This window comes from Rhinolophus sinicus, chromosome 17 (assembly GCF_057876585.1).
Source record: "Rhinolophus sinicus isolate RSI-liver-muscle chromosome 17, RSI-T2T, whole genome shotgun sequence".
In the NCBI taxonomy this organism is placed as follows: domain Eukaryota; kingdom Metazoa; phylum Chordata; class Mammalia; order Chiroptera; family Rhinolophidae; genus Rhinolophus; species Rhinolophus sinicus.
The window spans coordinates 156,605,482-156,618,931 of NC_142517.1; the positions used below are offsets into that span (position 1 = coordinate 156,605,482).

Here is a 13,450-nt window from a genome sequence, read left to right on the forward strand (position 1 = left end):
CAGAGATATGTAAAATATCAAAATATCTACTTAGGTGGTAAGAAACACTTAAGGAAATTCAAAATTAGATGAAGTATCTATACATTTTGAAAAAGGTAATGATTGAAATGTTAAATTGCCTCTGATTTGAGTTTATGAGGCAGTCAGACTTTGAAAACTTTGCTGAGATGACTCTGAAATAGTATTGTGTTTGGTCCTTCCAACAAGACACAAATAGGCATGTTTTTGTTTTATACTACCGTGTTTCCCTGAAAATAAGACCTAACCAGAAAATAAGCCCTAGCGCATGGTTTTTTTAGGAGGCCATCTCCTGAACATAAGCCCTAATGCGTCTTTTGGAGCAAAAATTAATATAAGACCCGGTCTTATTTTTGGGGAAACAGTATTATTTCTTAATAAAATATTTTAAGCATATTAGCCCTTTTCATCTTTACAATTCTCTTCCCTCATTTCTTTGAATTTGTTATTCTTTTTAAATAGCTTAAAGTAAATATCAACTCCTTTATTTTTCATCTTCATTAACAATAAAGTATTGTGAGGGTACAATTTTTTTTTCTCAATCCTGCTTTTTCTGTATCCCCTAGGTCTATTATAAAACATTCTCCTTTTCATTGCTTTTTTAGTTTTTAATTTTATTTCATTGTTTCCTCTGAGTCAAGAGTTAAGTGTGCTTAATTACCAAATATTTAGCATACATTTTAAATTATTTTTTTCTAATTTTGGTATATTTTGAGAATGTGATAAACACTTAAATTTTTGGATTTAAGATATTCATTTTAGCAAAGTGCATGATTAATTTTTGTAAATGTTTCATAGATATACAATAAAAATTATTCCCCACTTGTGAACTTAAGCCTCCCCACATATATACCTACAATTACGTAATTAAATATACTGATTGCATTATTCATAGCCTCTATGTCTTTACCTGTTTTTTTTTTGTCTACTATCTGAATCCAATTCCAAATGGGTGTATTGAAGTCTTCCACTTTCACTAAAAGAAAAAAAAAAAAGCATGATATGAACTCATTCCTGCATATGTAAAATTATCTTTAAATATGTGCAAACGTTTTTATTCCCAGGTGTTACTGCCAAATTGACTTCCATCACCGTCTTATTCTTATTTCCACCAATTCAGGGTTTCTATCATCTCAAATTTTCCTATTTTTAAAGCTAGCATATGAATGAGTACTTCTATTTATTGGCCCTGTAAATATTTGGCAAATTCATTAGACCTAAGAATGGTTTCTCTCGCACGCCTGTTTCTCAGGACAGTAACTAAGAAACATAGTAACATCCCTTGACTGTACCTGCTTTGATTAAGTGCCTAGCTTTATGCTCTCTGCCTAATCTGAGTCTTATCCATGAAAGGTTAGTTTTTATTTCCAACGTGTGATCCTACTATAGGACAGTAGGTGGGGCAAAAACCTCACTAATGCTTTTCATAAGGCACACTGATCTGGGTTTTCTCCGAACCAAATCAACTCTGATTTTTGTTTTTTTCACTGTATCATATTCTTGACACTCATATACAGACCACAATCCAGAGAGATTTCTTTTTTATTTTTTTGCACAATAGTCTTCAATATTTCTTTAAAAATTAAAAAAGAGAAATAAATGCTAGGCATTTCAATGTATTTGTTGATGGCATTATACTTTGTTTTATAAAAAGCAAAAGTAAAAAGACTATGTGGCTTTAGAAAAAAACAGTGTTGAAGGAAATGCAAAGAAAGGAAAATTTTCATAGGTCATGGAAAGCACCAGACCAATAGCTTACTTCTCAATGTTTCTCAGAAAACAGAATGTAAACCAGAATGAATGTAAATCAGAACGGGCAAAAAAAATTTGACACTTCAAAATCTATCATACAAAATTAAACATAGAAGAAAAAAACTTTTAAATTAAATTTAAGTATATAAATATATAGAAAGTTCAAGTGTTTTTAACAACTACAACAGATTTTATGTTGGTCAAGTTGGTTATTTTTTCTCTAAACTACTTGTTTAAGGTAGATTAATCCTATGGTTCTCTGAGGAAAGAAGAGCTACAGCTGCAATGTATAGTGCCCAGAATTGTAATCTAGTAACCCATAGCTTTTGAATTGAAGTTTTGGTTTAGATACCCAGTTTAACATGATTTAACATGATTTTTAAAAGATGGGCAGTGGGGTTTTACCAATAAAAATATCAGTAAGCAAAATTAGAAAGTGACTGGAAACACACTCCAGGTATAGTTTACCTTGTATGTCTAGGACTTAAAGACAAAGCCCTCATTCACCTAGAACATTCACTCTAGAAGTATGGAGGCTGCATCCAGTGACCTGACATTTAAGTCTTGGACATATTACTGCTCACTTACCTCTGGAAACCAGTAGAACTGAATATTTATATCAGAAACCTTAGAATTCTCTTTGTATAATATTAAATTTTACAAATTTATCTGCAATCCACTTCTTCCATTATTGCTCCTTCCAGGAAACTTGACACTCTCCTTTCGTGGTCTCAGGAATCTTTTCAACATAATTATTTCTCAAGGAAAGGGAATTTTCTAAATCACTCTCCTTGAGATGATCTCCTTTTTGCGATTTATCCAGATTTTCAAAAAACTTTTCAAAAACTTTTACAAAAAAAAGCTAGACTTGTCTTTTTATAATCTATGATTCATTGTATGATATCAGATTCAGCTTTGTTTTCCTCTTCATTAGTGGAAATGGCATCCAATTTATGGCAGGTGGAGCTTTTTGTTGGAATTGTAAATGGATCAAACTTATCCACTTTTCTGTAAATCAATAGGCACAGAAATTCAGCCTTCTTCAGATGCTCCAAACACTGAAGTGAATTGTGATGCTTTTGGAAGTTTTGTTGAAGTTCATCATGAATTGTTTTTGGAACAGGGCTAAAATCTTACTCCAGTTTTATTTTCAAGAATATCTTGATCAATCAAGGCATATTCCTCAAAGTACATTTTCATTATGTTTATAGATTTTTCTGATAAAGGGTGACTTTTTTTACTTAGGTTCTTTTTATCTTTTGTCCATGCTTTACAAAACTCACTCAACTATTCCAGAATGTACCTCAGAAGACAGTTTTCTGATTCATCACTGACCCAACAATGAACACCTTTCCTTCCAGAATATATCCAGAGATGATACTTGTGGGGACAGAGCCAGGAGTGCAGTTTCTGGGCTCTCGGCCTCACATGGAAAGGTGCTGGCTCAGGTAGTAAATGGTGATCAACTGTGATTGGATGGCCATCAGCTGTGGCTAGTTAGCCATCAACAGTAACTAGTGAGCCATTGGCCACTAATATAACTGCTGTGGCTATGCTAGCAGCAGATGGGGCCTAGCAAGAAGATGGTGGCTGACCTAGTAAGAGTGGATTGCAGTTTGCACGGCAGATTGCAGCTAGCAAGTGAGGTTGGTTGGCAGAGAAGTGGACAGCAGGTTGCGGATAGTATGGCTCCTGCTTCCTGTGTCTCCAACCCAGCTGCCAGCGAGGCTGTAGTGGTGTGACTCTCCTATCCATGGCTCCATGAGTGTTCCTTTTTGGCCTCACCATATCCTGTGTTCTTATGTGGGGAGCGGGACTAGGGACTCCGCATGACACCCCGCATGACAACGCTTCAATCCAAAGTCCTTTCTCAATGTTCAATTGATGCTGTGAATGGCTATTGTCATGAGGGTCGGGCCCTTAGAACACGTCTGCAGAACTGCAACATCTCCTCACATAGTCAGTCTTCCATGCCAATGTCAAACACCAGAACTCCCAACCCCCGCCCCTCCACCCCAGCCTGGAAAGCTCCCAGCTTCACTATATTGCGTTGATTGGGTCTGTGGGGACATACTGTGCCGATATCGATCTTGTACGGACTCATTTGTTGCATCTCTTTTTCCACTCTGGCTGAAGGATTGGTAGCAAACACAAATATCGTCTTTCAATGTGAATGAAATTCATGATATTTAAAGTAATTCCTTATTATTCTGCTACAGTTGGGCAAGAGATAGTACTGTGAGTAGGGGAAAAGCCTAAAGTAATAAAGCTGAGGCAGCTTGGAGACACAAAATGTCTCAATACTAAGCGGAACTCAACGCAAGCGGGATTACCATAGGAATTGGCGGGAACAGCAGAGCGGAGCCCCCACCACTGCACAGGTTCTTCGTGGACGTGTTCTGCAGTTTGCAGGGGTCTCCAGAAATTGTAGTTCCTACTTGCGGATTGGCCTAGGCCCAGGATGCGCTCCTGAGTTTCCGCCCACCAGCTCTAACACTAGGCCCAAGACTCAGGTGGACCAAAGGAGGCCCGGCTCATTACAGGTAAATCTGCAGAGGAAGGTGAGCGCTTGAGCATATTGAGAATCAACCACCAGATGAAGAGACACATAAAGCAAAGTATGTGCGAAGGGTCTTGGAATTTCCATCCCCGACTTTTGCCAATCTGAACGAGTTCACAAACCTGGAAGTCCCCAGAGGAATTTTTAATACACTGCAAGTTCCTTGCTGCAAAAACCTATGTATTCCTGAGGAAGAGAAGAAGATTGGAACAAAGGGGTAATTATCAAGTTCATTTGCCCTCACTGTGTAACTGCTACCTGGATTCTGAGCCTCAGGGTATGAATTAACTTCAGATACAGTTCAGAATTTGCTTATTAGTCTTCAAACCTTCATGGTCAAAATGGTTGAGAAACTTGCCAAAATGAGACATGATTTCTTTCTGGGTAAATCTTCATTTGATTCTTTCTGAACTAATAATCTAAATTTCAATACAGTGAGAAAAACAAACTGGTGAATTGGTACTGGACTTTCCCCTTCATTGCCTGTCTGGCACAATCCAAAAAAGTTAACATTACTCACATTTTTTTGAGACGATCTGGTTTAAGAACGTTTTTTCCTATCCTAAGACCATAACTATGTTTCACTGTATTTTCTTTAAGAACTTAATGTTTATTTTTTCATAAATAAGTCTTTATTAATATGGAATGCATTTTTAAAAGCCCAGTGGAAAAAAATAACTTACTAGGGTAGAAAGCCATGGAAAGGTTTGGGGACAACAGGATGATAGGCTATATTAAATTATCTATCCTGTCTTTCAGGAAAATAGGGTAAAGGTTGTGCCCTCAAAACTCTGCCAGGTGAAAGTCATTTCCCCAAGGCTCTTGCTGGTGAGGATCCAGCCCTGAAGATTCTGGAAGACTTTAGCCCTACAGTTTTAATATGGAATCAGATGCCAACTGTACTGTTGAAACTGGAGTGGTGGCAGCTTTAATGATCTTTGAATTGTCATCAGGGTTATTTATTTATTTTTTAGGTATAATTGACATATAACATATTAGTTTCAGGTATACTAAATAATGATTTGTATATATTGCAAAATGATCGCAATAAGCCTAGTTAACATCCATCATCACACATATTTTTTTGTGTGATGAGAACTTTTAAGATCTATTCTCTTAACAACTTTCAGATATGAAATACAATATTATTAGCAACTTTTAAATATGCAATACAGTATTATTAACTATAGTCACCATGCTGTGCATTAAATTCCCAGGACTTATTTATCTTATTAACTGGAAGTTTGTACCTTTTGACCCACTTCATCCATTTTGTCCATCCCCCACTTCCCAACCTCTGGGCAACCACAAATCTGTTCTATGTAACTACAAACATTTTGTTGTTGTTGTTCAGGGTGATTCGTCCTTTTTCTTGAATAGTGCATGTTCACAGCTGAATAGCTTTACTGCCCTGTCCTGTAGAATCTAAGAAGCCCAATAGCCTTTCTTTGTTTTACTCCTTCAATTCAAATTTACAATGTTTCTGTTTATATAATCCCAAAATCTCTTTATCAAATGATAGTTTAGTCACAGGCTTGGTATTTTTTTTCTGAATAAGCTTTCCCACTTCTTTTGCAATATGGAGAGGCTGAGAATTTTCCAGATCTTCAAGGTCTGGTTCCTTTCTGCTTAACAAGTCCTTCTTTAATTCACCTCTGTCTTCTCACATTTTACTATAAGTAGTCAGAGGAACCAAGCCACATCTTCAACACTTTGCTTAGAAATCTCCTCTCCTAAATGTCCACACAAACACAATTCAGCCAAGTTCTTTTCCACTTTAGAACAAGGATTGCTTTTCCTATAATTTCTAATAACATGTTTCTCATTTCCACCTGAGACCTTAAAATGGTGTTTAATGTAAATGTTTCTACAAATATTCTGTTTTTATGATTATTTATGTATTCCTTAAGCAGAAGGAAGCTTTCTCTTCAGCTCTCTTTTTTTTCCTTTTTGAGGTTCACTCAGAATCACCCTTAACATCTATATTTCTAGCATTTACCTCAGAATTCCTCCAGTGTCTACCCAGTACCCAGTTACAAAGCCACTTTCACATTTTTAGATATTTGTTATAGCAGCACCCTACTTCTTGATACCCACATCTATGTTAGTCAGCTCAGGCTGCCATAACAAAATATCGTAGATTGAGTGGCTTAACAGGAATTTGTTTTTCACAGTTCTGGAGGCTGAAAAGTCAAAGAGAAAGATGCTGGCCATTTGGTTCCCTGGTGAGGGTTCTCTTTTTGACTTGCAGACAGCCACCTTCTTGCTGTGTCCTTATATAGCAGAGATAGAGAAAGGAAGCAAGTTCTCTGGCATCGCTGCTTATAAGAGCACTAATCCCAACATGAAGGTCCCACCTTTATATACGATATATGACATGTGATATCATATAGTATATCTTCCACATAACGTATGTTTATGTACATAAATATATGATATATATAACAGAAATATACCTTATACTTTATATATATTTAAATCCAGCAGTATTAACTAAATCAACTAATAATCCACAAAAGCTATACAACAGGAACCGATTTAGCAAGAATGAACAATCTATATTTACTGAAGTTTGTTATATTAAGTTTTTTAAACAAATTTGAATAAATAAAGAGGTATATCACATTCATGGTGAAATGACATAATATAGTAAATGCATCAAATACTGAGGGGGCCAAAAAAATGTATGCACATTTTAAGAAAGAAAAAAAAAACTGTATTAAAATAACGCTGATGGTAACCACTTTGAACACCTCTTGTAACTGCAGAAGTCAAACGTGACTTGTATTTGTCTTTTGTTATCGGTATGTACTGACTATTACAATTTTAATACAGCTGTTTTCTTTCTTAAAATATGTACACATTTTTTGGCACCCTCTGTATTATCAATTTTCTTCCAATTAGCTTATAAATTCAACGGAACTTCAAAAAAATTATGTTGGACCTGTGATTTAACTGAACAAAATCATTCAGAAATTTATGTTGAAAGCTAAGGACCTATAGATTGCTAGGTTTATTTTAAGAAGATAAATGAGAATACTGACCAGATATTAAGACATTTAGAAAAGCTATAGTTATAAGACCATTATCATCTTTAGGCAAGAGGAGACAAGTAGATAAATGAAACGTAATAGAAACATGCATATGTGGAAACACAAAGTATATTATGAAACAGCACCAAAAATCAATGGTTAGAAGATATTGGGGAAAACAGACTCTAATTGGAGAAAAATAAGCCTGGACCTTCCCTATTTCTGATTCAAAGGCAGATTCCAAATATGTTTGTGGACAAACCATGTGAAATTTGCACCATAGTCTACAAAGTTACTCTTAGAAGAAAATTAGGAAAATTGATTTGTGGACCATAAGTAGGAAAAGACCCCCAAAGCACAAATTATGATATAAAGAAGCTAATTCCTATGATGTTATCAATACAAAGGTTTTATGCTAAATGAAGGATACCATTGAAAAATGGGTAAGCTATTGGCTACATTTAAAACAAATAAGGATTTGTTATCTGTTGTATAGAAATAACTTGTATTAATCAAGAAAAGACGAAAACTCCAATGGAGAAAATAACGGACTAATGAATGAGATAAACTACCATAGATCAGACTTCTTCACAGCTAAATAATACACAAGGAAACTCCCTTAATCATAATCATAAAACGCAAATTAAAACAGTGAGAGATCACTTTACTCTTATCGAAAGTCTGTAATTAAAAATGATAAAAATATCAAGTGTTGGTAAATGTGTATTGGACAGAGATAAAATCTATGTTAATATTAATAAGAAACATCTACTCAAATGCATAGTAGCTATTGGTAGTGTTGGTTTTTACAACAATGTTGTAAAATACTCATTTCTCTGCATTATCATTTTCAGATCTTTGTCATAAAGGTAATTATCCATTCACTGTGCCTGACATATTTAGATTCTACTATGTACATATCTTGGAACAAAACAGTTGCTAACTTTATTTTCATAAAACATAATAATATTGGAATTAAATATATTGAAAAGAAATCATTTTACTCCCCATAAGGCTCAATCAAAATAAATTCCTATATTAAATTAAATTGCATTTCAGTGATTTCATCCTCTTTTAGTCTTTAGCAATTAGCTAGTTCTAAGTTTCTATGTCCTTTAATTCCATATTCAGTCACTTTATTAACTTCCCAAGTTGATAATTACAAATATTCTAAGCCATCCTCAGTAGTCTTTCTCTTAGTGTTTTAATCTACCATTACACTGGAAAAACAGCTTTGTCATAAACTGGGTAAAGAAACAAACCTGACCAACTTTTACGTGAATTAAATATGTAAAGAACATAGGCTTTGGAGTTGGAGAGACCTGAGTTTGTATTCTGGCTTCACTACTTAATGCCTCTACGACCTTAGGAAAGTTATTTAAGTCTCAGTTTCATTGTCTGTGAAATACTGGAAATAGCACATAAATCTCAGGTTTGTTGGAGGATAAAAATGACATAATATAAAACCATTGGTCCAGTACTTATCCCATATCAGGGGCTCTCAGTGATGATTCTATCAGATATGAGAGTTCTAAATTTGATCAATTTTATTCCTTGGAACCAAAGTATCTAAAGCAAACTAATATCTTTAATATATACATATTTTATTCCATTTTTGAGTATTCACTCTGAGGCCTGTATAGTCCTAGTTGTTGGCAGTGCAAACATGAGCTTGAATCTACTCTGGTGAGGAAGAACATTTCTAATTAGAAAATTTACCTAATTTCCAGTAAAAGAGCAGACAAAATTGAGTCCTGGGAAAAAGAACCAAGAACTATAAAATAGTTACACTCTAAGAAAGCTATTATCCACATTTCTTGTTCTTTCTTTTTTGGGTTCATATATTCTGTCATCCCTGCTTCTTCTGTGGGTCAGCTTCTTTATCTTTCTCCTGTGCATCAGAGTTTTTTGTTCAAGTTGCTCATGGAAGCCCAGTGACAGCCACATAAGACTCTTCGGTGCAGAGACTGCATCTTTTAATCTATCTGGATAATGACTTCACATTCCTTGGAGACAAATTCCAATTGACCCAATTTTGGTTAACTGTTCACCTAGTCCAATTGGCTGTGGCAGGTGCCAAGGTCATGGAGTTGGTTGCTAATCAGAAGAAGCTAAGAGGATGTAAAGATCTAAAGATATGGTCTGTGCAGCCCAGAATGGATTCATTTCTAGCCACTAGTAAATATTCTTTGGAAGGGAAAATATATTATTCAGAGAAATGGAACTTGAAAAAAAAAGCTAGCATAGGCTGATTGAAATAAGATCAACCATGTCATACCTGACTTCATCTAAATTTTCCCACATCAAAATATCTTATTGCAATACAGTGACAAAAATGGAAATATTTATGAGTTGATGAAACTGTTACATGAAGCCAAGAGTTCCCAGACAAAGACTTTTAGTGTCTTGATAAATTGTTATAATTGTACAAAATAATTTTTAGACCCCTTTATAAACCATATTTATTTGTGAGCTCATTTGTTTCAATCACCTTGCTGATGTAAATAAGGACACAAAAAATTTGTCTTCTCTCTACTCAATTTGTGGTACAAATTCTTCCCCAGATCCCAAACAAATACAATCTATTGGACTGAAAGATGAGCAGGTGAGACTCTGTATGTATGTTATTTTTAAATATATGTTTGCATAACAATATTCGAGAAGGAACTTATGGTAACTCGTTCAATATTGCATCAAAAAACATTACTAAAAAAGTATTTCAAATATAATGCCCTACTGAAAATGGATAAAGGGCATCACTCTACATTACACACAAAAAAAAATCAATAGTATTATCTGGAATTTAGATATAGGAAAAAAGAAGTTGTGGCATCCAAGGACAAAGAGTAAGTCAAACAGAAGTAGAAACATAATTGGATTCTTAACACCAATTAATTCTGTAGCAAAGACAGTGAAATTTGAAACATTGCAACCGTCTTAGAGTGGAGAGCTTATCTAAATTAAAAATAAAGTATTTCTCAGGCTGTGTGCCCATAAGGAGAATTAATAATATATGATTTACATCGCTGAAACTCACTCTTTTTCTTGAACAAAATTACCTTTAGTAAAGTTCAGATCAACAAATACTCAGTGCCTAGCATATATAAGATTCCATATTAGGTTTTGAGGAGAAAGAATAAAAAGTTGCAATACCTTCCTTTAGGGATTTTAAATGAAGATATTAGATGAGGAAGACATGAATACACAAATATTAATTCACTATTATTTTCAGAAAAAATAGAAGCATGTACGCAATGCAATAATAGGAAGAAAGGTATGTTGAAATAGGAAGAAAGGTATATGGTTTACATACAGTATAGAAACCACAGTTTGGTTTACTAATCTTATAGATTCCAGACTTATGAAGATAAGATTCACCATAAATCTTAGTGTCACCTTGCTGAGGTGAAAAGAATTGACAAGTGCTCACTTCGGCAACATATATACTAAAATTGGAACAATACAGAGAAGATTAGCATGTCCCCTGCGCAAGGATGACATGCAAATTCATGAAGCATTCTGTATTTTTTTAGAAACAAACAAACAAAAAACAAACAAACAAAAAAAGAAAAGCATTGAAAACATATTTATTTTCTATGGAGGATCAAAACTTTAAGCCAAATGTGAGAGGTAGTAAATATTAAATCAACAATTAGTCAATAAGTGAAAGAGGTTTTTGTTTGTTTGTTTGTTTGTTTTAATATATTAGGACCTCCCATGCATCTGAAATCAAGTTGGATAGTCAGTTACCTACTTCATGTCTTGCACATGGAATGGGTTCCCTTTCAACATCGCTCCATCGCTCTACTTGGGACCCCTGTTTGTGACAGATCTCAAACAAATTTTCTGGCTCACTTGTCTCTATTTTTCATTCCATAGCCCCAATTTATTCTTGTCTGTGACCTTATGGTCTTCTTGTGACCTTCTGCTCTAGGTATATTTAAAGATTGTCCCTCATTTGTGTACTCATACTTGGCATCCATGATGCTCCCTTTGTTTTTTCCTGATGGCCTAAGTTCTGCCAAAACTTTTTCCAGTAGATTCATGTCTGTCTATTATGTATCAATAATCGTGAGGTTGGTGCAAAAGTAATTGTGGTTTTGGACTATGAATTTTAAATCATTATAACTAGGCTCAAACACATCTTTATTAATCAAAATAGGAACAATTACAATCAATACATTTTTGCCAACGAGAAATGTTTGTTTATTCCTGTAGCATAAAAATTCGTGCTTCGGGATTCAACGAACTCTTGGAAAGCATTTTCTACATCCTGCTGGTTGTGGAAGCGTTTTCCCTGCAAAAAATTGTCAAGATGCTTGAAGAAGTGGTAGTCTGTTGGCGAGAGGTCAGGTGACTATAACGGATGAGGCAAAACTTCGTAGCCCAATTCGTTCAACTTTTGAAGTGTTGTTTTTGTGACATGTGGCCGGGCATTGTCATGGAGAAGTGGGCCCTTTCTGTTGACCAATGCCGGCTGCAGGCGTTGGCAGTTTTCGGTGCATCGCATCGATTTGTTGAGCATACTTCTCAGATGTAATGGTTTTGCCGGGATTCAGAAAGCTATAGTGGATCAGACCAGCAGCAGACCACCGAACAGTGAGCATGACCATTTTTGGGTGCAAATTTGGCTTTGGGTAGTGCTTTGGAGCTTCTTCTAGGTCCAACCACTGAGCTGGTCATTGCCAGTTGTCATATAAAATTCACTTTTTGTCACACATCACAATCCAAACATGAAATGGTTCATTGTTGTTGCATAGAATGAGAGAAGACAACACTTCAAAACAACAAATTTTTTTTTTTTTTGGTCCACTCATGAGGCACCCACTTATTGAACTTTTTCACCTTTACAGTTTGCTTCAAATGCCAAACAACCATAGAATGGCCGACATTGAATTCTTCAGCAAATTCTCATGTAGCTGTAAGAGGATCAGCTTTTTTTTTTTTTTTTTTTTTTATTGCCCTCAATGGGTCGTTGTCAACTACCGATGACTTGCCAATACACTCCTCATCATCAAGGCTCTTGTCACTTTTGCAAAACTTCTTGAGCCACCACTGAACTGTATGTTCGTTAGCAGTTCCTGGGCCAAATGCATTGTTGATGTTGCGAGTTGTCTCCACTGCTTTATGACTCATGTTGAACTCAAATAAGAAAATTGCTCGAAGATGCTTTTTGTCTAACATCATTTCCAGAGTCTAAAATAAATATAAAATAAAAAGCAAGTAATACGTCATTAGCAAAAAAAAATAATAAAGTGAGAAATATACATTTAAATGGTATATAACATAACCACATTTATTTAAGAATGTATTCCAATATCAAATGGCAAATTTCAACAATGCAAAAACTGCAATTACTTTTGTACCAACCCAATACTTTTCAAGCCTTGATTACCTGGCCCAGATTTTGTCCTCTTCTCCTTGCAGCTTGCTTTAAAAACTTCAGAATTATGTTAAGGATTTATAATAGTTGTCTTGTATTGCTCAAAATCTGATTTATATTTGGTTATTCTGTCAAAGTTTTGCAAATTTTAAGCGAAGGCTTTATTATTTTTATTCTCACTGTATCTACAGATCCCATCAAGCCTACACCCCTCTTTCTCACAGTGCCAGTGTGAAACGTCTTGGCTGAGTCTGTGATTAGAAGCTTAACACGGAACATGCTCCCAAAATGCTTCCAATAGTAGTGCAAGTGAATGGTTTGGTAGAGGATGGAAGCCGTATGGTACATTTCTTAGTACCAGGTGCTGTTCTCCTTGGAATGTTATCCTCTGTGTTTAGATATTTGATTTTAACAAGCTGCATTAAGAATACAGTATTATTTAGGAGAAAAATTCCTTAAGGACTACTTGACATAACCTCCGTTAGGATTATATCCATTAATGATATTGTATTGCCATTTCCAGAGGGCAGCCATGGAATGCAGGACAAAGACATGGGTAGGTGGGAGGCAGAGTTAGAGGGAACTGAACAGAGGATTTTAATGATACCACATACACTAATTACTAGAACTGGCAATTAGACATCTTTGTCCTAATCTTAAATATGTCTCAGACTGTAATTGGCAAACCATTAAATCTCCATGTTT

The 13,450-nt window shown here is 35.1% G+C and overlaps 1 non-coding gene and 2 pseudogenes across 1 annotated transcript; 1 reads left to right on the forward strand and 2 right to left on the reverse strand.

Moving 5' to 3' along the window:
* Positions 1 to 2,458: 2,458 nt before the first annotated feature.
* On the reverse strand, positions 2,459 to 11,408 carry LOC109445254 (DNA primase small subunit-like; annotated as a pseudogene).
* LOC141568169 (U6 spliceosomal RNA) lies at positions 10,785 to 10,891 on the forward strand. The gene has a single exon (XR_012491213.1). It is a non-coding gene; the product is annotated as a U6 spliceosomal RNA (small nuclear RNA).
* A 103-nt stretch (positions 11,409 to 11,511) lies between the features above and the next one.
* Positions 11,512 to 13,024, reverse strand: LOC148754868 (histone-lysine N-methyltransferase SETMAR-like; annotated as a pseudogene).
* Between the last annotated feature and the right edge of the window lie 426 nt (positions 13,025 to 13,450).